Genomic DNA, 26,368 nt, shown 5'->3' with positions numbered 1-26,368 from the left:
GATCCTGAAATATCGATTCCTCCGATACCAATCATTTATGTTCTAGAATCGATTCTCACATTAAAATATCGATATTTTAGTAATTTAGAGTAAATTTGTAGTTTATCATTAACAGGAACACAGTGGAAAGAAACTATAACATTCAGATTGTCTACATTCAAAGGAACTACTTCCTCTTCCGCCTTTCATAGTCATGTGCGAAATACGGCTGTATAAATGTCTCGCAGCCCCTTGGCGTGCGCACTCACAACAATGGCTGAGCGTAATTGTGCGGACTTATTTTATCTCCACAAACAGCTGAGACGTGGTTTGCGATACATGTGGCAAAAAAGTGCTCCAAGAGTGAGGTGTTGTGTGGCCATACTAAGAAGACATTCAAGAGTGCTGTTGGGGGGGGGGGGGAGAATACATTTTACAGGGTTTATTTATCGGATAAAATACGTTAAATGTCACCGTTATTATTGGCTGGCCCGGAAACAGCGGGGGTGTCCAAATTCAGAGGCTGCTTCCACCTGAGGACCCGGCCTTCGCGGTCTAAAGAAAGCCGGGTAGTATGTCACAGGCTCCCTCGGTGGAGTGAAACTCTGTTGTCTGCTCCTTGCTATCTAAAATATAACCGGGTGCTGACGTAAACTCTTCTGTTTAATAGAGTTTTCTGTTTGACGTTTATTCAGCTGTGTGAAAACCCCGGAGGAACCCTCCCGAGGGATTAATAAAGTTAAATTTAATTGAATCTAATCTAATAACTTTAATCTCAGCCAAACCGAACAAATAAAACACTGAAAAATGGTAAATGGCCTGCATTTGTATAGCACTTTTCTAGTCCCTAAGGACCCCAAAGCGCTTCACACTACATTCAGTCATTCACCCAGTCACACACGCAGGCGATGGCAAGCTACATTGTAGCCACAGCTGCCCTGGGGCGCACTGACAGAGGCGAGGCTGCCGAACACTGGCGCCACCGGGCCCTCTGACCACCACCAGTAGGCAAACATGGGGTTAGTATCTTGCCCAAGGATATTTGGCATGCAGCCAGGATGCATGGGATCGAACCACCAACCTTCTGATTAGTGGCTGACCTGCTCTGTCACCTGAGCTACAGCCACCCCACAAAAAGCCAAACAATAACATTTTGAAGTTATCAAAGTGACTTATATATCATGTTTAACCCGAGTAGCAAAAGACCGCGGGGGTTTGAAAACGATGTGTCGATCGGCTCAGATATTTGAAGTTTACACAGCTACATTCTCTCCTGAAAATATGTTAAAAGTTTTTTGCGACCCAGAAAGAGAAATAAGAGTAATATTAAAACTAAGTATCTGCCGCCATTGTTGGAAACTGGAATTGGCTGGGCCCGCTATGAATTCTGCGATATGGTTTTTCAATTTTGTTGTGCGGGTGGAAAATCGTGAGAAATTCGGGAGAATGGTGGCTCCGGGAGATTTTCGGGAGGGGCACTGAAATTTGGTATTCTCCCGGAAAAATCAGGAGGGTTGGCATGTATGGTTGTGGCAACATCACTAACCTTGTCAAACACCTCAGAGTAAATCATGTCACAGAATATGAGGGGCGTATGTTGAGACGAACTGAAGAGGAGGAGAGGGACAGGTGCTGTTAGGGCGAGACAGACGTCTCTCACGGAGTCCTTTAGTGCTGCAGGCAGGCAAGGTGTTCAAATAGCGCACAACTTCAGGTTTTTTATTTATATATGATGAACTCTGCATTATTAAGTGATAAGAACAAGTAATTTGATGTCCTGTAATCATTATGATGCTATAATTTGAGATACAATAAATAAAATAATTTTTTGTACAAAGTATCGATATCGGATCAGTATCGTCGATACCACCCTGAATATTACTTGGTATCGGATCGGAAAGAAAATCAGTGGTATCGCACATCACTAGCTAATATCTCATGTGCAGTATAAGACAAAACACACATATTTGTGTTTTGTCTTATACTGCACACAGTGTATTGTAGAATAGTTTTGGAGTCACTCAGAGAACCATTCTTCTCTCTGCAATGTGGTCAAGGCCATGAATCAGGTGTTAGGAGATGGCATGCACTCTTCCCCCTTCTTTAATTCTACCCAGTCGTTAAGTGATGACGTAACGAATCCTACTTCCAGGCATAAAGTAGTCTGCGTTTAATATGGCTTTTGTGTTGTTAACATGTTTAATGTTATGTATTTTCTTCTATTTAATCTCAAAAAGCTCCTAAAGCCCAGCCCATGCAGCAGTATATGAATGACTAACCTCGTATTGTGGATGGATTATCTCAGTTGTTCTCCTGGCTGAAGTTTGGTCCTTTTACAACATCCTGCCATGCGATTACATTTTTTCCTGACCACCAGAACACTAACGTTAACTTTTATTGAGTGGAAAAAAAGTTAGCTTGTTTATATTATGCTAACATAGCTGTGTCGCTAGCGATCACCTAGCACATCATTATATACCAGCTAGCCAAACTTCAGTAACCCTACAAACGTCACTGCTGTTTAGTTTTCTGTCTTCATTTATGTTGGAAGTGATAACAGAGCTGTACGTTTTAATTTGTTTCCAAAACCCCGCAGTCAGGACATGCTATATTGTATTTAGATAGAAGCTAGCGAGCTAACCACCTGCTAACTTCTAACTCCATTAAATGTCATAAATTTTGTTTTCATGGATGCCTGGATGTTAAACTCAATTGTTACACCTGGTAGAGCAGAACGCTGATCATTTTATTAAAGATGAAAGACTTTAGACAGTTTTTCAACTCTCAGTAATGCCATAGTGATCGTTTGATATATGGACCTGCAGCGGAGTTTAGGCCCAGACACGGCTAGTGACGTCAGACTTAACGACCGGACAGGCCTGACCGGAGGGCAAGAGATGGTTGCCATTGTAATGGGAGTGTTGCTGGCAAAATGTTCGACTTCCTCTTCAACACTGGACAGGAGAGTTTCCACCTCAGATGGTGTAAGAGATATTTTAAATTCCCCTCTGTGCCGGATCTGCAGTTTGGCGGGGGGTAGCAGCTGATGTACTCGATGTTCTTCTCCCACAACTTTTTCTTCATCCTAACGATCATCCTACGCTGCACCTCCATGCTGTATTCTGGGTAAAAGGAGACTCGATTAGTGTCTGGGTATACAGTCCCTTTGTCTCTGGCCAAGCAGACTACTTTGTACTTCTCCCTGTAGTTCAGAAACTTCACGAGGATACGGCTGACCTGATCTGCTTCTATTCGCAAGCTGTGTGCGCTCTCTATGGTGACTAGAGATGGCACGATACCACTTTTTTATGTCCGATACCAATATCATAAATTTGGATATCTGCCGATACTGATATGAATCCGATATAGTGTGTTTTTTAATCAATAAAACGTTTTTTTAATATCTTGCTGCATTTTGTATAAGTTTATACTCAAGTTTAAATACATAACAACACTAAAGCTATTCTGTTATACCTGTATGTAAAAAATACACTGCGCCCAAAATATTTCATAGTTCAGCAACACTGATCAATCTAATAAACTTAAACCTACTCCATCCTCCCTATGCTGGTATTTTAAAGAGTACTTAGCAGAAATATTAAGCAACCTAACTAATAGGGTTGCAAACTCCCAGCAAAAAAAAAATAGGGAATCACCCCCCACCCTCCACCTCATGATGCTTAATCAATGTAATCACATTTAATTTGATGCAGGGGGGGAAATGCACAGAAATACATTATTTTTTCAAGAATAATTAAATAGATTCAACGCGTTTCTTCAACAGAATTGCAGAATTCACAGATGGTACTTTCCCAAAGGAAAAAGTACTATAGCTTACTAGGGTATATTAGACTTAACAGTTACTATATACAGTAATGGACTTCTATATATTTTACATCAGATTAAAACTTTGGGTGTAAGAGTCAGATAATTTTTTATTAAAAGCTAAACATTTTAAATGAGAATAAGAAAGAAAAGTATGTCTTTGTGCCCCCTTTTCCCTGTTCATGCCCTATCGGCCCCCCTGGCTAAACTTTGCTAGATCCGCCCCTGCACAGTTACCAGCCGTCAGCTACATAGAAAAAGATCCTGGTCTAGAAAGTGATATTAAATAAATTCTAACAACAGCTTATCAAGCTTAAACGTGCTGCTGTTGTTCAGCCGCTGGTTTGCTCTTTCTGGCGAGAAGTGGGCCAAAAACAAAGAAGAGAGACGGACTCGCGATAGAAAAGCCGATCAGCTGATCATTGATCAGTTTCACGATTGAAGAGAGAGAGAGGCAGTCGCTCCATATATCGGTTGTTAGGCTTAACGTGGGAATGCTTTACAAACATTCAGAGATGAACTTACACACTTGCTTTACTTCTCTCTGGGATAACTTCCTCGGAGATGAAATGCTGGATTGCTAGCAAGGCTACAAATACACACAGCCGCTCTATCACGTGATGCATACTGCTGCAACTTGTTACGGTTATGAGCCGAGTTACACCGTGTAGCAAGTTTTGTGAGGTGCTTTTTTGATATTTAATGGATCGGATTACATTTTTTATTTCTCGCCGATATCCGATCCAGTAATTTGGGTCAGTATCAGACCAATACGTAATATCGGATCGGTCCATCTCTAATGGTGACCGGGATTAGAAAGTGTTCCTCCCCGAAAAGCCGGGGGATGAGACTCTCCACATAGTCAACAACATCGTTGCCCTCAGACTTTTCTGAGATGTTAACAATTTTAACATTAGACCTCGTGCTCTGGTTTTCTAGATCGTCTGCTTTCTCTTTTAGAAGAGCAATCTCTTTCTCGGCCCATACATTGGTCGGGTTGTCTTCATTAGCTCCAATCCTGGTCACCATCTCCTGCACCCACTCGGCTAGCTTTGAAAACAATCTTTGTTAGTGACTTACAAATGTCATCTGTCTTTTTGTTTATATGAACATTGAGTTCCTCTCTCAATTCACGAATAGCTTTCATCAGTGATTTTAATGGTAGTTTCTAATGTTTAGCAGCCATCTTCTCAACTTGTGAGTCTTCAGCTTTGAGCCAACCCCCCCTTGAAACGAGTAGTTTCCTGCTAAAATTGGGCAGTCTTAGGTGCAAAGCAACGGTCCATGATTATCTAAAAGTAGATGAAGCGTATATGACAGAGATGTAGCCACTGTGACCTCACATATTGGTTTAAAACAAACCTGGGGAATGGAATTATCTTTATATCATAAGTTTGCGCATGAAAGAAAAACAACTGGAGCAAATAATTTCATTTCGTAATTAAATTCCTTGCGTGTAAATTCAACAACCAGCACATGCAGAACACGCACATCACTTTCAACCCCCCGGTCTTTCGCTACTCAGGTTAAACAGGTCTCTTACATCAGCGGTCTCCAACCTTTTTTGCGCCACGGACCGGTTTATGCCTGACAATATTTTCACGGACCGGCCTTTAAGGTGTGGTGGATAAATACAACAAAATAAAACTAGTACCAGTACCGAAAAAAAGAAGATTTATTCATAACACACGTGAAAAGACCCAGGAAAACCGAGTTAACGATAAAAACGATAACAAAATAACGCTGAAAACCGATAAAAACCCTGAAAACCATACATTTCACACCTGAGGCTCAACTCTCGCGGCCTGATACCAAACGACTCACGGACCGGTACCGGTCCGAGGCCCGGGGGTTGGGGACCGCTGTCTTACATAACTTTGAAATGTTAATATTTGGTTGATTTCACTGTTTTATTTGTTCCTGAGTAAATCGGTTTGGCTGAGATATATTTCAATTCAGGAGGAAACATTTTCACCAGGAACAAAAACAGCATGTTAATACGGGAGATTCTGAAGGCTGCTTCAAAACGATCAAATTATATTTTAAATATTTGTTCAGTTCTCTTCCAAACCCCAGCACATGTCTATTGTAATTTTTGAGTGGCCACTAAAATGAAAATAGAAGTGTTCTAACATCTAACATATAGCAAGATGCTATACACGGGCCAAACTTCAGTCAGGAGAACAACTGATTATTACTCATCCACAATACGAGGTTAGTTATTAATATACTGCAACAACATGGGAATAAAGCAGCTGCGAAAGAATTCAACATTAATGAATCAATGTTACGGAAGTGGAGGAAGCGCAGTTTTTGGCTTTCCCCATACTTCAAAAGTGCTTCATCTCTTTGCTATGCCTGTCGCCCGCCATAATTTGCAGATGATAATGGTTTTAGGGGGTGGCTGTAGCTCAGGTGGCAGAGCAGGTCAGCCACTAATCAGAAGGTCGGTGGTTCGATCCCAGGCTGCCTCCTGGCTGCATGCCAAATATCCTTGGGCAAGATACTAATGTTTGCCTACTGGTGGTGGTCAGAGGGCCCGGTGGCGCCAGTGTCCGGCAGCCTCGCCTCTCTCAGTGCGCCCCAGGGCAGCTGTGGCTACAATGTAGCTTGCCATCACCAGTGTGTGAATGGGTGAATGACTGAATGTAGTGTAAAGCGCTTTGGGGTCCTTAAGGACTAGAAAAGTGCTATACAAATGCAGGCCATTTGCCATTTAGCCGCCACTATGCTTTCGACCAAAACAGGCGCAGCTTGATGACATCATCAACATGTGCTATCGGATCGGATAAAGCGGTATAGTCAAAATCTCTATCGTTGGCCAAATTTCTATCGTATATCGTTTATATCGCCCACCCCTATTTGGAGTGAACATAAGAACAACATTTTGACATTTTGTGCGTGATGCTTTGACAAGGCATATAAAAAAAAGTAGAGGAAAATCGCATATATATCAAAACTGTTGCTGAAGTACTTCTCCTTACAGCTATGCAAAACCTCTCCCAAAGGGGGCATCTTGAGACAGATACATCACTGTTAGGGAGTTTTTATTGTTTTATTTGCTTATGCTTCAAAAGTTATGTTACACATATTTCACCAGACACAGTTTTCTGTAGAAACAGGAAGCTGACCCTGTGACACTGACAAGAGACCAGCACAGAAATACATATCTGCAGAAGTTGACTTGCATTATATTATTCTTAGAAATTGACCTGCAACACACATACTCTGTGACACACACACACACACACACACAGCTTGCATGCAGACAGACATCAGGCCATGCGTGACAGGAAATGTGATTATATTTGCATATTGACGATGTAACCTATAAAAATAAACGAATACTGCAGTTCGGTGTGATTTGCTCTGAGCTTTTCACCCGTGCAGCACGTTAACCTACACAAGTGTCTCATTGTTGTTTATTCACCTGACTGTTTGTTAACTGTAAATCTCTGACAATCACAAAACAAAAGAAACTTTTTAGAGATAATGGAACTTATTTCTAAGCATAATCCACTGATTGCATAAAAAAAACTAAAGCTGCAGAAAATGCAAAATATACCAGTAACACCATTCAGAATGAAGTAATGGAATGTCTGTCAGAGATGGTACGTGAAGACATTATCAGAGAAGTGAAGGAGAGTGAGTACTTCTCTGTGATTGCAGATGAAACAAAAGACCTAAAGGAAACAGATCAACTGTCATTAGTACTAAGGTATTACTACAATGGGGCTGTTCAAGAGAGTTTTTTAGAGTTCCAGAGACCAAGTCAGCTAGATGCGGCAGGGCTCACCCAAAACATCATACAGTGTCTGGAAAGGCATGGCCTTGAATATCGATCCAATCTTGTAGGCCAAGGATATGATGGGGCGTCAGTAATGGCAGGGAAATGCAGGGGTGTTGCAGCCAGGATCAAAACAGAGGCAAAACATGCATTTTATGTACATTGCAATGCACATTGCCTTAACCTTGTTATCCCTGAAGCTGACTGCTTTTTTTCATTGTTGCAGAAATTGTATGTCTATATGTCAGGTTCATATGTTCACCAAAAATGGATCACAGTTCAAAAAGACATTTATCCAGATGCTCCAAGAGAGCTTCAGAGACTCAGTGATACCAGGTGGGCATGTCGTTATAGTGCATGCAAAACTGTAATGGACAGATTACCAGCTATATTAAGAGTACTGCATGAGATACATTTAGAGAACAGTGGTGACAGATCAGTGGAGGCACGGGGTCCACAAATTGACCTCACATTTATTGGCAATTTATCCACATTTAGAAAAATTCTAGGGGAAATTAAGTTGCTTTCTGATGTACTTCAGTCTCCATCTCTTGATCTAGCAAAGGCTGTAGACCTAATCCATGCACTTCAAGACACCTTGGACCAATATAGAAGTGAATCCTGTTTTGATGAGCTGTGGCAAGACGCAATGGATATTGCAGAACAGTGTACTGTTGCCTCTGAGACAGTTAGAGAAGGTGCAGAGAGAGAGCCTTAGGCTTAAGGGTTATTTTGTAGATTCTTCAATCGGGCAACACAGGTGTAAGTTTAAGAGGAAAGTATTTTACCCCATTCTTGACCATGTACATGCAGAGATGGAGAAGCGCTTCAACAGGACCAATTGTGATATTATGAGGGGTATACAGGCACTAAACCCCAAGAATAAGAGCTTTTTGTCAGAGGAAATAGTTTTAAGCTTGGCTGGTCTGTATGACTGTGTAATTGAAGACCTCAAACATGAGCTGTATCAAGCTAGAAAGGTTGTTCAAAGGAGAGCAGGGTGTGGGAATGAACTCTCCAGTGTTTTGGAGTTTACTACCTTCCTAGAGCCTTACAAAGAGGTGTTTCAACAGCTTTTTCGTTTATGTCGAATAGCTTTAGCCTTACCTGTCAGCAGTGCTACTTCTGAACGTAGCTTTTCAGTGCTAAAGCTTATAAAAAAATCATCTACGAACAACTATGACTGATGAGAGGCATAGCAATATTGGAGTTTTGAGTATTGAGAGGAAAAGGGCGAGATCATTAAGCCTGGATGACTTTGCCACCCGTCACCGTAACAGGTGGATCCACCTATTCTAAGTCATTGATAATATTCTCTTTTCAAAACATAAATATTTTGCAACTACAAGTGCTGCTGTTTACAAATGTTTTTGTATTTCTTGTCTTCTTAACATGTAACAGTCTTATTAAAAGTTCAAGAGGTTTATTCGTGTACAATTTATACTTAAAACATTATCAAAAGAAGGCATAGAAAGTATTTACTTGCTTTCAGGTTTAATTCAAATGTTAGTCTTTTCATTTGTTTTTCCTGTTTCACATTTAAACACCAGCTTGTGTGAAGATTATGTTCTTTTTTTGAGAAGTTTTGCATTGCATTGGCTAATTTGTATTTAGTATTAGTATTTATTTATTGTCATTGTCAAGAACAATGAAATTGCGTTTGGGGCTTCCATACAACCCAAAAAAAAGAAGAAAATAATAAATACCCCTTAAAACCCAAGTGTACATATTTAACCCAGTGTGACTCCAATGCAATAAGACAATCCTTAGCAATAATGTTCGTAGAAATTCAGACAAAGACCTGAGAAACATGACAAAATACAACAATGCAACCCATTCAATATTATTGTACTGTGAGATATGATATCAGATATGATAGTTATCTATTTAAGAAAGAGGGGGGGGGGGCAGGAGGGGGAAGAGAATAAAGATATGATGCACCAATGCAGACCAGTTCATTGCTATTAAGAAGTTGGATATGGTTATTGTCCGTGAGAGGGGGGCAGAGAGTTCAGGAGCCTCACAGCCTGTGGATACAGGCTGTTGGCCAGTCTGGATGTTCTGGCCTGTATAGACCTGTACCTTCTCCCTGAGGGCAGCAGATGGAAAAGGTGGCGCGCAGGGTGATGTTGGTCCCGCAGGATACTGTGCACCCTCCTCAGACAGCGAGTGGGGAAGATATTACTGATCTCTGGCAGACTTGTTCCAATAATTCTGCCAGCTTCTTTCACCACCCGCTGGAGTGCTTGCTGATCGGCCTTGGTGCAGCTGGGGAACCACACTAGAAATCCATACGTCAGAACGCTGCTGATGGCACAGTTGTAGAAGTTCAACATCAGAGATCTGGGAATGTATGCGCTCCGCAGTCTCCTCAGGTAGTAGAGGCGCTGTTGGGCCTTCCGTACAACTGAGGTGATATGGTTGCCCCAGGACAGGTCCTCGGTCACAGTTACCCCCAAGAATTTAAAACTGCTCACCCTCTCCACCGCCTCACTGCCAATGAAGAGAGGCAGATGGTTGTTATGACCCCTCTTCCGGAAATCTACAATGATCTCCTTGGTCTTTTTGGTGTTTAAGACCAAGTTATTGTCGTGGCACCATGACTCTAGTTGTTGCACCTCTGTCCTATAGTTTGTCTCATCATTGTTGGATATAAGTCCGAGCACTGTAGTGTCATCTGCAAACTTAACAATGAGATTGGACGCGCAGGAGGAAATACAGTCATGGGTGAAGAGAGTGTATAGCAGAGGGCTCAGAACACACCCCTGAGGGGCACCGGTGTTGACCACAAGGGTGGAAGAGGTGTTCTTACCCACTCTGACACTCTGTCTACGGTTAGTGAGGAAGTCCACAATCCAGTTGCACAGAGAGGAGTTAAGTCCCAGTTGGTGGAGTTTGGGACGGAGTTTGTATGGCTGGATGGTATTAAAAGCCGAGCTGTCGTCTACAAAGAGGAGCCGTGCATAGGTGTTCCTGTGTTCCAAGTGCTTCAGTAATGTGTGCAGCACTGTGGCGATCGCATCCTCGGTTGACCGGTTCTCCCTGTATGCAAACTGGTGCGAGTCCAGGGATGGTGGAAAAGCAGCTCTGATGTGTTTAATGACCAGTCTCTCCAGGCATTTGGCGGGAATGGGGGTGAGTGCCACAGGTCTGAAATCGTTCAGACATGTGACATTTGACTGTTTTGGGATGGGAACGATGGTTGCTGCTTTGAAACAGGATGGTACCAGTGAACAGGACAACGAGGTGTTATATATAGAGGTGAAGACGTCCGCCAGGTCCGCAGCACAGTCTTTTAGCACCCGGCCCAGCACTCCATCCGGCCCGGCCGCCTTCCTGGTGTTAATGCTCCGGAACACACGCCTCAGCTCATGAGTGCTCAGGACCGGAGCAGGGTCGGTTGAGGGGAGAGGGGACAGGACAGGGTCGGTGTTCTCCCTGTCAAAACGGGCATAAAAGAGATTTAGATCCTCAGCCAGAGTAGAACTGTCGGCTGAGGGTGATGGTGTTCTTCTTTTGTAGTCCGTGATAGCCCTGATGCCCTCCCAGACCTGCCTTGGGTTTGTGTTGTTCTCAAACCTGGCCTCGATACGCCTCCTGTGCTGCTGCTTGGCAGTCTTGATGCCTCTTCTCAGGTTGGCCCTGGCAGCACTGTATGCCTCCTGGTCCCCGGATTTGAAAGCGTTGTTCCTTGTTCGAATAAGTTGTTGAACTCCGTGTGTCATCCAGGGTGGATTATTAGGGAACACACGGAATCGTTTCCAAGTTGTTACATTGTCCACACAGAAACAGATGTAGTCCAAGACAGTGGAGGTGTAACTGTCCAATGCGACACGATTGTCAGTGTCCTGCACCTTGAATACATCCCAGTCTGTGCAGTGGAAACAGTCCTGAAGCATCGGAATAGCATCCTGCGGCCATGTTCTCACGGTTTTGGTTGTAATCCCAGTGCTCTTGATCTTTTGTGTGTATATTGGGTGTAGCAGAAGGGAGAGATGGTCTGACAGACCCAGATGGGGATAAGCCTGGGCTCTGTACGCATTCGCCATGTTGGTGTACACCTGGTCCAACGTTCTATCTCCTCTGGTAGCACACTTCACATTACGGTGGAAATTGTGAAGTACAGATTTCAGGTCCGCGTGGTTAAAATCCCCAGCCGCAATAAAGACACTGTCCGGGTGTGCTACCAGGCTGTTATTGATGCTGCTGCTCAATTGTGCTAACGCTAGCTTAGCATTAGCATCTGGTGGAATGTAAACAGCGCAGATGTAAACGGCAGAAAATTCCCGAGGGAGATAGAATGGACGGCACTTTAACACCAACAGTTCTACCTCTGTACTGCACAGTTTTTCCGTTACCGTGACGTTCGTGCACCAAAGGTTGTTAATATAGATGCACAGTGAAGAAAATATAATCTGATCAAACATTATTCAGCTTTAAATATTGTTCAGCTTTAAAGTTACTGTGCAACTGTGTAATAAAAATGTGCTCACGACTTTGGCCTTGAGAGCGATAAGAAGCGATCGCCTCATCCTGCAGGTGCAAGATATCTGCAAGCGAAGAGACTAGAACACCCAAGGCCGATTTCCTTTTATGGAGTTGTTTTTCTGCTAATGCAGCACTTTCCTCACAACCCCCTCCTGTAAGTTTTAGAGAATATATACCCATCCTCACAGCAAATATTAGGAATCTCCTGATGTGAGCTGTGTTGAGAGGTTGTCTCTGTCTCAATAAAAGTTCACTGATTCCCCATCTGCCGCAGGTGTCCGGTTGTCTTCATTCTCCGCCAGCCTGGTTAAGTCAATTCCTCCTTAACATCTAAAAGAACCTATTTAATGAAGGAAGACGGGTTCACTTTGTGTTTAATATTATTCTATTGCTGTTGTTGTTTTTTTTATATCCTTCAATTGGCGTCACGAACAGGATGCGCTCCAGGTCAACTGGAACGGATGGGAGGAAATCGGCCGTGGTCTGAGTGAACGGAGTTTGGACAAAAGCTGTGTGCACACAAAAACAAGGTAAGCAGACCTTTCATTTCTGCTATATTGAACATTATAAAAATACTTAGTGTCCAAACTCCTAGTAATTCATAACCAAAATTGTCTGGCTTACTTAAGGCTTGTTGAGAATCAGACAAGTGAATAAGAGATAAGTGAATAAGAAATAAGTGAATAAGTGAATAAAGATAAGAGTGAACTGAGGTCTGACCACGGTTGCAGCCGACGGGTTGCTCTCCGGTGTCGGATACATACCTCAGTGCAGGTCTGGGACCTTGAAAGGGTTTATTAGTAACGCCTTTCTAAACAAATTAAAAGGTTAAAGGCCTTGAGAATATTTTTTAGTAATATTCTCTAAACTACAGAAGGGTTAGGAAGGCCCAGAGGACTTTATTAGAAAAGATCCTCTAAAACTTAAAAAGGAGAAGTACTGGTTGGAGTCCAAAGGAGGGGTCCCTTTGATCAATAGGAGAAAACGGATCTCTTCTTAAAACCCCGATGATTTTAGTGTTTTAAATGTTTTGATGTTCTGTTTGATATTGGACACACATAAATACACGCTGAATGCTTGCTGTGGAACACTGGGCAGGACAGTTTGGTTCTCCGTTGTTCACAGATTACACAATTAAAGGAACTAGGTTCCTCTTTTGGTTAAAATAATACACCACACATAGAATTTTTTTTACACATTTATTACATACATAAGGAGGGTAATGAGTGACTGCAGGTAATGTATGAAGTGTGAATGAGACGTGTGAACAAGGTGACAACCAACTAGCACCCCTATCAGGAAGCTCTAGGCAAGGTTACCCGCCAGACTCCGGTTTGGTAGAAGCCTGGTAACACCTGAAGGGATATTTCAGTGCTGACTCACCTTTAAAGCAGCGCCCCAGCTGTTAGTGCCTAACAGAGGCAGAAACCCAGCTGGCCCAAATTCTCCTTTAAAATCAATAAATAGAACATAAATTACCGGTGTGTGTAAATAAGTTGTATAAATCTGTTAGATCTGAAACTCCTGCTAAAAAACTTCCTCTCTACAACTCTTTTCTCTTCTCTCCCTCTTTCTCTCAGTTGGGATTCTGTGTGTGTATGTGTGCTGGAGAAATAAAAAAAAGGAAAAGGGTCTCTCTCTCTGTCTCTGTGAGAGGAAAAAGGTGGGGGCCGAGTGAGCCCGCGGGGCCGAGCGGGTCCGCGGGAGCGAGCGTGTATGCTGTATGAGGAAGAAGGGAGTGAGAGGGAGCGAGTGAAAAGAGTAATCGAGTATTTGGTGATTTTTTTATTATTTCAGAGGCACTGGGTAAGAGTTTTGACTTTAGCTGTGAGAGTTGTGAAAAGAGCAGGTTTTTCTTTTGTTGTAGACTGTGAGTAATCGGTGTTTTTCTGCCTATTGTGCTGCGTGGAAGACACAGAAGTGTAGAAATGTTTGTGGTTTATCTTTGTTTGACGTTTTATATAGAGTTGGTTGATTCAGGGTGATTTCTCCCGTTTAAGGGAGGAGTTGCATTGTGGTTATGTTAAAGCTTTGCTGTAGGGGTATGTGTGTGATTTTGTGCTGGCTTCGCATGTTTAAATGGATGCATAGAAGTTTGTCAGTGAGAAATTGTTATGGTGGGGTTTTAAAGTTAGTAAAGAGTCAAACAACGCCCACTGTTTTAAAAAGGCCCAAAACATCATAAAAGACACCTCACATCCTGGCCACTCCCTGTTCGAACTGTTGCCCTAAGGCAGACGGTACAGGGCAATCAGAGCAAGGACTAATAGACTCAAACACAGCTGTTATCCAACTGCAATAACACATCTGAATACTACAAAAATGTCCACCATGCCACTCTTGTGTTAATCTATGCACGGTCTGAAGCATGACGGTGGGAATACTTAGTATTTTAAGTATTCTATCTATTTTATTGATTGAATTTTATTGTTTTTTTATATTTGATATTACTAGGGATGATGCAATGATCGGGGACCATTCTTAATGTCGTCGGTCTCATGACAATGACAATAAAGTTTTTGATTTTGATTCTGATTCTGAAATACACCCTCCTCAAGAGTTCAATGATTTAGGCAGTTATGTTTATACAAATACTAAATGTATGTTTAGTGTCTTCATACAGGTGTTTTTTCTTAACCTGGAAGCCTGAGTACGGCAGCAGAAGACAGGCCAAGCTTTGGCTAAAATTCACGGCTGGACACCAGAGTTGTCCTCACCCCTCCCGGTAAAACAAAAAAGAGAGAATGTAGTTTGAGGCAGGTTTTTCTCGCTGAACTGCTCTGGGTGCTGTGTCCCTGAATCTCACCAGTGTTAACCTCTGGCGGAAGACATGGAGAAAAGGAAAAGATGTTCCTGGTAAATCACTGAAACAAATAAAACCACACACAACCAGAGAAAGATATGAGAAGGGTGAGGAACAGACACATGTGCGTGTTAGAGAAATGCCTCGTTTGAGAAAAAGTTAAAGTAACCCATATACAGACGCACCCATACATGCAATGAAGAAACAGCTTACATACATGTGCACGTACATGCAAGGTTAAAGTAGCGACACTTAACATACACCTGTTTTTAAATGATATAGTTTATACATTACTGACAATTAAACGCTTTGGGTTGCAGGACAACAACGTAACGTCAAAAGACAAAGACACTGGTCTGAGGATTAAGTGAGGACACGACAAATTTAGTGGTTAAAAGGGTCGACTTGGGACATGTTTTTGTTGATTGTTTAAGACAAATGACTACTGAATGATAGGAAATTCCTTTTTAGGTTTCTAAACAGGATCTTAAGAATTTTAACACGTACCTGTGTTGTCCTGTCAACTTGAGGGGTTATGAGTTGATTATATGGTGAAAAAAAAAAAAACAAAAACAAAAAAGGGGGGAGACGAGATCTCGTTGTTTCTCCCCTCTCGGGATAACACAGCCAACACAGCACAGCCAACACAACATCATTTTCCTGTTCGCCTGTTTTGTTTTGTTTTTGTTTTTTCTGAGAGCCGAAGCTGACCTGGACTCCTACCCTCCCCTCTACCATCGTTGCCCTCTCCGCGACCATCTTTGACCCTTTGACCCCTGAAGGCCACAGCAGCTGGACTCACAACAACAACTTGAGGATGTCAACAGTGCTGCAAAAGAGTGATCTCATGCAGCAGAGACGGAGAGCACTAAACCTAAAGCCCGTTTCACTACACGGGGGAAATTCCCAGGCTGCGTCAGCTGACAGAGCTGTGACGAGACGCGCATTAAGCCCGGAGGAAAAGGGACGGTGAGCAGAAGGATGCTGACCTCTGAGAAGAGCCGAACAGCAGAGCTGCAGAAGGCCGTGGAGCAAAGTAAGGACAACATAAACAGACTCCAATCTGACGTGGAAGGAAAGACTCTGAGGTTTTTGCCCTCAGTAAGAGCTTAAGGCATCAGAGCAGAAACTGAGCATGGCTCCGGAGGAGCTGGCTGCTAATGGAACTCATCAGTCAGACTTGGAGCTTCACGTACAGGACTTGTAATCAGGCGGAAGCTTGCTGGAGCAGGAGGTCGTCAGACTTGACGCAAAGCTCCAACAGCAGGAGTAAACCCTGAAAGACCATACAGAAGCAAAAGGGTCAAGGTACAAGGAGAAGATGCAGGCAGCTGCAACAACGGATGAAAACAGACCCAAAGAGGAGGGGAGGACCCTAGGCCATGCGTCAGGCCGCTGGTTTACCTAAACTACAGAACAGGAAGGTGATGAACACAAACATATACCAACACACGAACACACACTTCTGCATGCGCCTACTTAGAATGAAGGGAAACACACACATGAACACTTATGCACTTGTTGAGGGAGTAAAAACTGATACATACCCATGCACTAAAATCAAAATGTTGATTTAATTTACTAAGAAGTGACACACAATGCTCCAGCTGCTGCAATGAAGAATGCTTTACTGACAAAGGCTCAATGCTGCACACAACAAAGTCAAATACAGAATTTGCTATAATAATAAGCCCAGAGGGCATTTGTGTGGTCTGGGGAGCAGAGTCCGGAGCGGTTTGGTTATGAAAATGATGCCCGTGCGAGATATCTGGGGCTTAAGGCCTCGACTTAATTGTTTACTCTACACTAAAAAGAAAAGAAAACACTCTGAGCAGTGGTGCAGAGTGAAAACGAGGAATTAACAGTGTGAGTTTTATTTCAGAGCGCCACGTCATTGTGATGGAGATTTAATAAAGGAGGAACACACGGACAAAGAAGAAGAGAAGGGGGGGCAGCCCTTGAACGCGATTGCCTGAGGCATTAAAGTTCTGTACTAAATTCTGGTTTCCAGTGTGAGAAAAGTCACGCAGTGCCAGTAGTAGAGCTAGGTTGAGTGATGATTCTAAATTACTGTAAGTAAATCATCGTACACCGTTCAAGTTTCATGATAACGGGGATCTAGACTTTGTTGAACCCTAGGCAATTTGAACAGGTAAAAGTCGAGTGACCAAGTAGCAGTTGAATAAAAGTCATTGAATAAGTGTTGAAATAAACTGGCAGAATTAAGAGAATTAAAACATTTCAAGAGCTCAACTTACTTAATGGTTCAATTTTGTTTCACGAACGCAAAACATATAGGTTTATGAATATGAAAAGGTTGAGGTGGTGTTGATTTGACTCTGTGTAGGTTTAGGTTGGTATTTTTATTGATGGGAAGAATATTCAGTGACAAGTCCTAAGACCCGGGCGTCTGCATTTTGTTTTTGTTATTTTTCATTTTATTTTGTTTTATATTTACTGATTTTTGTTTGTGAATCTTTTCTTTAAGCAGATCTGCACATCGGAAATTACAAGCATTACACGTCGGCGAGAAAATTGTTGTAAGTGAGTTTCTCCGCATTGAAATGGGTTCTGGAGGAAACACTTGTGGGGACAATTAGAAACGAGAGTCCCTGTTTAAAAAAGGATTCAGCGAGGTAATCCAAACTCAAGTGCTTGTTTCTTTTTGAGATGACGTCATTTTGCTGAGTGTGGAAACTAGATGCGACGACAGGTTTCACTATCAGCAAAGAACGGATGAATGGATGAAAGACTGGGAATAAAAACAAACGGACTGACTGGTAAAAGATGACAAGACTTGACCATGACTCAAGGTTAACCACCTCCACCTAGATAGGATAAAAGGGTGGATGAATTTATGTGGGTTTCTTTTACAGGAGTAGAAGGATGACAAAATATTCGAGGATGAGTGAACCTGTAAATGCCATTTTTGTGTCTTGTGTTGCTTACAGAGGTAACTGCGCAGCGTTACCATTTACATTTTCTTCCCTACAGGGTTACAGTTTTAATGTTTTTCTATTACAGGATTTCTGGGCGGATGTGTGAAGAAACGGTGTTTATGGGTTAGGAGTTGGGGATGCTATTACACTGTATTCTGGTGAGAGTGTTGGGGGAGACACACCCTGTCTTGAAAACTGTGATTCTTTTACAGGAAATGTTTTATAGCACCTATGGAATGAGGATGCCTGACTACGGTCAATGTGCTGCTAATGTTTGCTTTGCTTTGGTGAGAGGGGTGCAGTAGAAAACAGACAAGTGACATGAAAACAAGTAATAATAACAAATAACAAATTTGGGGACAGTTTGACCTAGAGCCCACTAACTGGCCATTAGGGGCTCTCTCTCTCTCTCTCTCTCTCTCTCTCTCTCTCTCTCTCTCTCTCTCTCTCTCTCTCTTGGAATAACATTGCCCAAAGGGTGAATAAAGCAAATTGTGGCAATAATAGTGATTTAATGATTGGAGAAACCTGAACATGATACTTGTCTGTTGAGCTGAATCGTTTATTACTCTTATGATTTTCCGGTGGGACTATGAAGATTTTTTGGTACAGATTGCAGGTTGTTGCTCTTTAACTCCTAGAACACGCCCTTGGCGAGGTGGGGGGAACTGGACCACCTTTCTCTGCCCCATCATCCTCTATTAGAAGACATCCAAGCTAAGTAAACATGTCTTGGCCCTTTCCCCCTGAAATGACAGGCAGGCAAAGATGTTGCGTCTTTGTTTGCTTCCTGGCCCTGGGTCTCATTCCCATTGGCATAATCCTGATCTGTGAAGGGCCCCCGACACTTCTGACACCTTCAAGTTCAAAAGCTTCGCCCCCTTCTGACAGTCCCAATCTGACAAATGTAGCCCCTAGGGTCTTGCCCACCACTTCCTCTCCAGTTTTGCCCACGCCCGATCCATTTAGAAAGAAACGAGACACGGTTACCTCCTCGCCAACGGATGATGAAAACTCTGATCGTGAGGGTGACGAACATTATCGTCTTTCTCTTGTTTAAATGCTTCTAGAATGGTTGTTTCTCTGTGGTGTTTTGTATTAGGCTTGTTATTGATTGTTTCCCTCACCCACTTCCTCTTGAAGGATATATCTGGTTGAACTGTGTCTGGTCGGGTTGTGAGGGTTAAGCGATGTTCTCAGGGTCTCCGGACTTAAGCCTGAGCGAATGTGTACTCCCACCACTGGATATAAATTGTTTTTTTTCCACACCCCTTCCTCACGTTTTACCATATTCACTTTTGAATGTCCTTAGCAGTTACCGTTCTGGGTTTATTTTACGGTTGATTTATTCTTTCACATTTTCACGTTTATATCTCTCATTATTATAGTATACTCTGTACTCTCCACATTTTTATCATTACTTATGCTTTTTGGTTGCTGAGTTACAGGAACTGTTAATTTTGTGTCACTACCCTGGTTGCACTGACTCGTTGTATCCTTGTGTGCAGGACAGCTGTTACTGCTTTCGTCGGGAACCGAGACTGCTTGCAGCCGACCCCTGGGCAGGGTGGTGCCTGGACTCTTTTCTCCTCATCTGCAATGACAGATAAAGACAAATGATAAGACCCGAGGAGTTTTTCGAGCCAGGCTTCGACACGTCTCTGTGTTCCTTTGAATGTTACTTATTTTGGTGTGTTGACCCATTTAAGATGGGTCAAAAGGGGGATTTGAAGAAAATATAATCTGATCAAACATTATTCAGCTTTAAATATTGTTCAGCTTTAAAGTTACTGTGCAACTGTGTAATAAAAATGTGCTCACGACTTTGGCCTTGAGAGCGATAAGAAGCGATCGCCTCATCCTGCAGGTGCAAGATATCTGCAAGCGAAGAGACTAGAACACCCAAGGCCGATTTCCTTTTATGGAGTTGTTTTTCTGCTAATGCAGCACTTTCCTCACAACCCCCTCCTGTAAGTTTTAGAGAATATATACCCATCCTCACAGCAAATATTAGGAATCTCCTGATGTGAGCTGTGTTGAGAGGTTGTCTCTGTCTCAATAAAAGTTCACTGATTCCCCATCTGCCGCAGGTGTCCGGTTGTCTTCATTCTCCGCCAGCCTGGTTAAGTCAATTCCTCCTTAACATCTAAAAGAACCTATTTAATGAAGGAAGACGGGTTCACTTTGTGTTTAATATTATTCTATTGCTGTTGTTGTTTTTTTTATATCCTTCAACAGCCCCCCGCCAGTCTTCTTACCCGAGTCCGCAGACCTGTCGGCTCGATAGGCGGTGCGGCCTGCTAGATCGATAGCCGCATCGGGAATGGCGCTGTCCAGCCAGGTTTCAGTGAAAATCATGCACGAACAGTTATTAAAAGTCCGTCGAGTGGCGATCTGCAGTCGTATTTCATCCAGTTTGTAACGGATTGAACGGGCGTTGGAGAGGAATATGATCGGGAGTGGTGGTTTAAACGGACTAGTCTTTAGCCGTGCCCACAGGCCTCCCCGCTTGCCTCTCTTCTGCCTCCGCTCGCAACGTCTCCTCCTGCGGCTTGCTGTTGCGGGTAGCCCCGGGGGTTGCTTAACAATCTCCGGGGGGATGAGATACTCGGATGTTAGTTGAAGATCTCCACGGCTTAGTTGTAGTAGATCATCTCTGTTGTATTGAAGTAACCCCAGACTGTGTGAAATAATACACAGTACCACCAAAAGTGCAAAAGTGTAGGAGCTCCGGGCCGCTGCGTCTGTGCGCGCCGCCATCTTGCCAATTGTATGTTAAAAATGTTTGTATTTTAATGTTCAAAAATGTTGAGTGAAAATCTTATTCTAATAAAAGTTAAAAGCGCATTCAGTTATTAGGTATATAGAGTTATTGAATTATGGTTAACGGTTGGTAGAATTTTTTTTTAACGTTATCTGCCAATTACATCTGCCACCCTTCTCCAAATCTGTGCCCCTACCTGAACCCCCCCAACAAAAATTTTCTAGACACACCACTGCACACCAGCCTTGTGCTTTGCGCTGGAAGAGAGATATTAAAGATATTTAATTGTGCTGTGGTTTGCTGAAAATTTTAAATAGTTACAAGTTTAAATGTGAATAGTTGGTTTTTGTATTATATGATTTATTTATTACATTTTATGTGGAGTGAATAAATAAAAGTATATTTACGGTGGCCCCTAGAGACAAAGCACGTACAAACTTCAAAACACATACGAACTCTGAAGCATGTACAAACCCCGAAGCACGTACAAACTCCAAAGCACGTACAAACTCCGAAGCACGTACAAAACACAACAGAAGTGCTCCTGGATGCTAGGGGCAGTGTTGAGCTTTTGTTACCTAGTGGCTACACAAGCCAGGAAGTACCAACGACCGGATTTGTTGTGTCGTAGTAACAGGTAAATGAACTTTTTTTTAAATTATTTGAATATATATGAGTGCTTGTGTATAAATACACAAACAATACACATATGCTTTCAATTGTGTAATTTAAGTGATCCAGGTAGCTCTGTTTGGGAAGTTCAGTTAACGCTAGAAATGTGTTTTGGAGTTTGTACATGCTTTGGAGTTTGTATGTGTTTTGGAATTTATACGTGCTTTTTGGAGTTTGTACGTGCTTTGTCTCTAGGGGACACCTTATATATTTATATATAAACATATATAAATAAAACCACGTTTTTTTTGTGCATAATTTTATATTGTTGTTAATAATAAATCAATTAAAGCAACAAAACAACCTGAAGAGCCGGTTGGGAGCCAAAAGAGCCCGCTCTTTTTAGTGAGCCGAGCCGGTTCTCTAAAAAGAGCGGAAATTCCATCACTAATTGGAAGCTCCCAAATTGTGGAACGCATTGCCATTACAATTTAGGCCTCCTCAATCAATATTTTTAAAATGTTAATTTTATTTTCATTTTATTGTCTTTTTGATATTGTGTTCTTTATTGTTTACCCTTATTGTATTTTTATTTTTAGTATTTATGTTTTTTCTTATTTCATGCTCAGCACTTCGGTCAGCGTTATTTCCCCTGTGCCAGTTTTCATCTGAGGAGTTTCTCTGCCAAGGTGACCAAAGTAAAGACGTTGTCCTTGGAGCTCCTCTGTCAGTTGTAGTCTGAACCGCTTTCCCCTTTTTACTTCCTGAGAACTTCCAGTGTTGTCATCCAACATGCTATGTATTGCTTTATTCTAGTGTAGGCTCACATTTCCACTTTCTCTATAATCTTCCAATCCTCACACCTTGGCCTCTGTGCGGCTTTGTAATGGTGCACAGCAGCGAACAGGGTTCGTACGGGTGCTTGAAATCCTTGAAAATCCTTGAAAATGCTTGACTTATAATGTTGTCTTTTCAAGGTTTGAAAAGTGCTTGAATTTCAGATGTGGTGCTTAAAACTGCTTGAATGTGTAACTGTATTTCATTCACCACAAATAACTATCTGATTGAATAGTTTTCTTATCAGAAATAAAATGAGTCGCAAAATGTAAAAGCAAAATTTCCCCGCCTGTGCTGCCTTGCGCTGCTGTCTGTTTCAATGTGTGACCCTGCCCCTCCCTCGGACAGTCAGGGATGAGTGCGCTAACATCAGTGTTGCCAACTTAGCGACTTTGTCGCTATATTTAGCGAGTTTTTAGACCCCTTTAGCGACTTTTTTTCTATGATTTGTTAAACATGCTTGTGGTTTTTACAGTCAAAAATATCACTTTCTAGTCAGAATTTAAAATTTGTCTGAATTTAGATAAATTGTGCTTATACAGTATGTCAAAATGAGAAAATAACAGATTGGCAAGTGTTACATTCCCCTGAGGGGTCAAGGCAGGGGGGGGGGGGGGGGGGGGGAGTAACAAATGTGACCAGGTTAGAAAAAGGAGTCAAGGAGGCAAAAGGGTTAAATTAAAGAGTTGTATTAAAGTTTCAATTTATACTAACTAAAAGAGACGGACAAGCCGCTATCACCATTTAAGAAAACAAACAAAACTCAGGCGTTGGTCAATAAAGCACAAAGTAAGTCAAAAAGAGTGCAGCTCACAAGCTGCAAACACAGACTAGCTCACTAGCTGAAAACCACAAAAAACACAGCTCACTAGCTGTAACCACACTAATGGCACTCTGGCCCAGAGCTCACCTTTCCCTGGGCTTAAATCTCCTTAACTACTGACGAGAGTCAGCTGCACAAAAGGGAAAGGTGGCACCTCAGGCAGAAGAGGTAGTGGGACACGCCCACACAGACACCTTCAGGAGGAGGCCCTGCTAGGGCCGTAACAGCAAGATAAACAGTTTTTAAAGGTGAAATATAGAGGCCAAATCAAAAGTAGTCAAAAATTATACCCTGGACCCCAGAGGGTTAGAGGCTAAAAGCAAAGTTGTCCCCAAGTATTGTTTATATTTGTGTGTATTACTGCAGCTTTTTTGAGTATTAACTTGGTGCCTTTGGGTGAAATAATGGTAATATGAGGGACAGATCCATATGGTCACAAAAAATAGCCACTTGTTTCTGTGCTACCAAAGTTCCCCAGCTTTCATTCAAAATCTGTTTATTGTCAGCACCGACACATTAAACTACTTAAACATTATAAATGTCTTCAAGCTCACACTGAGGCCTGTGGGGCACTATCAGCCACTGAGAGAGTAGACACATTTATATGTGTATTTGTATATGAATATTTCATAGTTTAAGGCTGCCTGTTTATTTAAGGGAGATGAACAAAATACATTGGAATTGTACATAATAATATCACAAATGATAAATTCAATAGATTTTAAGTAGATGCTTGTGCATTCTTAATGTCTTATATGTTGAATTTAACTATGTGATCTGTTCAAAGCCTCTCCCAATCAGTGCTGTTCTCCTGTCTGAGTGTACATGATGTTATTAGCACAAACACTTTAAAGGTGATCATTTAGGACTTCAGCAATAATACAGACAGCAATGTAGCAATAAAACAGTTTTATTGGGAATTAATTTAAAAAACCAAAAAATGACAGACAAACATGTCTCCTATTTTTTTGTCACACGGGAAAGAAGCATCAATATCTATGGAAGCCCGTTTCCGCCACTAAAAAAAAAAAAAAAGCTAGTATCCATAACTCGAAATTTCGAGTTATTTTCTCGAAATTTCGAGTTACTTTTCTCAAAATTTCGAGTTAGCTCTGCCAATCAAAAATATACGTGAATGAGGTCGCTTTCTTGTTACCCGGAAGCATATGGCGCAGGACCGCGCACTCAAAAACGGATCCCAACAAATTAAAGTATGTTTGCTGATAGTAACACCATGTGATTCAGCTAATAACACAGGGATTTCATCATTTGTGAAGCCAGGCTGAAAACACTCAGCAATCTGTGCATTCACGACTGGATGTAATACCAGTAGCTTAGCTGTAGCATTTGTAGCTGAGGGCTTCAGCTTCCGGGTAACATGGAAATGACGTCATTCACGTAGATTACTGATTGGCAGCGCTAACTCGAAATTTCGAGTTGCTTTTCTCAAAATTTTGAGTTAATATGTCGAAATTTCGAGATAATAACTCGAAATTTCGAGAAAATAACTCGAAATTTTGAGTTATGGATCCTTTTTTTTTTTTTTTAGTGGCGGAAACGGGCTTCCATAAATATCTGATGAGAAGACTTACTTATTTCTTTTTTGTTTTTTCCCAACAAGAGAAGAATATCTCTAACAAGTTGATCTGTTCACATTTTCACATCTTAATTTTTAAGTGAAATTTTGAGTTTATACACGATGTATATAAGGCGACCGTTTCCTTTTGCAGTATTTTTGTGTGGTGCGTTTTTCTATGTCTTAACAAAAGGGGAACAAAGGTGTTTAAGTTCACCTAGGATGATTTATTTAAATTTTCACATGGTCATACTTAGGGCTGCTCAATTAATCGAATTTTAATCACGATTACGATCTGGGCTTTCAACGATCATTAAAAATGACTGAGCCGATTATTAGCCCCTCCCTCATTTATCCGCGACACCTTAAAGGCCGTCTGTGAAAATATTGTCGGGCATAAACCGGTCCGTGGCGCAAAAAAGGTTGGAGACCGCTGATTAAGAGGACCCGAGGGAAGCTCGGAAAGCTAAGCAGAAGTTATTTGGAGAGTGACTGCCATTGGTTGAAAAGAGAGTTTAAAAAAAAACAAACTTCAGTGGTGTTGCACACTATTTTATATTATTTTTTAAAGTCATTGTTAACCCTTTAAAGCCGGTCAGAGCAGCACGCTCCGTTTTGTGTAACTATTTTTAAATCCCTGTAGAACCTGAACCGTGTAAGCTAGCGCAATAATTTGTTTTGCATATGAAACCGGAGGAGTTGTACTTACATCTGATGCCATCAGCTTGTCCTCGGTCACGGTTTCGTTCCACATATAGCTTTGCAAAAATTGCATAAAAAGCGCTTGCAGGAACAAAAACATAATATTCCAGAAACACGCTTTGCCGTTCCTATCAGCTGTTCGTAACACTTCCCACAGTGAAATGATGCACATGCTGTTTTCTTTGCAAATTTGCATCATAGGATTGTTTTTTGTTTTTCCTGCAGTATATAAAAATTGCTGTATCTCCAAAATAAAACTATGAAGACACTCAAAATAAATTTCCTGTTGTTGTAAACTATTTTTTGCAACTTTATTGTATTTAAAGTTTTGAGGGATAAACCTCTTAAATTTCTCCAAGTAGAAATATATGTAAACAAAACAAAAGCGATTTTCAATTTCTTTTGTAGTTTATTGCACTTTTTTGCAATTTATGTAATTACTATGGACTTAATGCATACATATTATTAAAATATGGGCTATAACAGTTGTATTGATGTATAGCAACTTGAAAATGCTCCCACAAATGGCACTACAGCATGTAAAAAAAATAATATAAGCTCTGGTGGACTTGGTTCTATAGTAGGTCTTAAAGGGTTAAATAAATATCGTCAAATAATCGTGATCTCAATTTCAGTGAAAATAATCGTGATTATCATTTTTGCCATAATCGAGCAGCCCTAGTCATACTGAGGTGATGCGAATTGAAACATGCATTCTTTTTTTTTTGGCGGGGGGGGGGGGGGTGCTGGAAAAGCTTGAAAAGGGACCTTGAAAGTGCTTGAATTTGACCCTGAGAAAGGCGTATGAACCCTGAGCTAAAAGATCTCTGTTATAAAAAAGTGAGAAAACAGAAAACAAGGAGCATGAGTCCAGAGTAGTTCATAAACACAAGAAAAACAGTGCAACACAAACACTGGACATCAGGGAAACAGGTCAAAAACCAAAAAACACTGGAGACCTAGAAACAGTCCAAGAAACCAAAAGTCCAAGAATACAGAAATGATCCAAACAAAACCAGAGCGGATCTCAACACGAGTCCACGAAAAAGTTCAGGAGGTCGACCATGTAGACGGCAACGGTCATGATGGGGAAACAGTTCTGGGGGCCGACTGTGCAATGGCGGCGCAGACAAAACAAATCAGGTGGCCGGCCATGCGGGTGGCAGTGGCGGCAACTGAGCAGGTCCGGAGGTCGGCCGCGATGCCAGTGGCGGCAACGAACTCTTTCCGGAG

The 26,368-nt window shown here is 41.8% G+C and overlaps 1 long non-coding RNA gene and 1 pseudogene across 1 annotated transcript; both read left to right on the top strand.

The window, feature by feature from the left end:
* The first annotated feature begins 6,735 nt into the window (after positions 1-6,735).
* Positions 6,736-8,309, top strand: LOC146547679 (zinc finger MYM-type protein 1-like; annotated as a pseudogene).
* A 3,688-nt stretch (positions 8,310-11,997) lies between these two features.
* Positions 11,998-19,903, top strand: LOC146547678 (uncharacterized). Its single transcript, XR_014890940.1, has 2 exons — positions 11,998-12,609; positions 19,330-19,903. It is a non-coding gene; the product is annotated as an uncharacterized LOC146547678 (long non-coding RNA).
* The last annotated feature ends 6,465 nt before the right edge of the window (positions 19,904-26,368 follow it).

This window comes from Mchenga conophoros, linkage group LG23 (assembly GCF_057382185.1).
Source record: "Mchenga conophoros isolate Kocher_MC1m ecotype Shallow Benthic linkage group LG23, M_conophoros_male_GT1.1, whole genome shotgun sequence".
NCBI classification, from domain to species: Eukaryota; Metazoa; Chordata; class Actinopteri; order Cichliformes; family Cichlidae; genus Mchenga; species Mchenga conophoros.
This window is presented reverse-complemented; position numbering and strand designations above follow the sequence as displayed.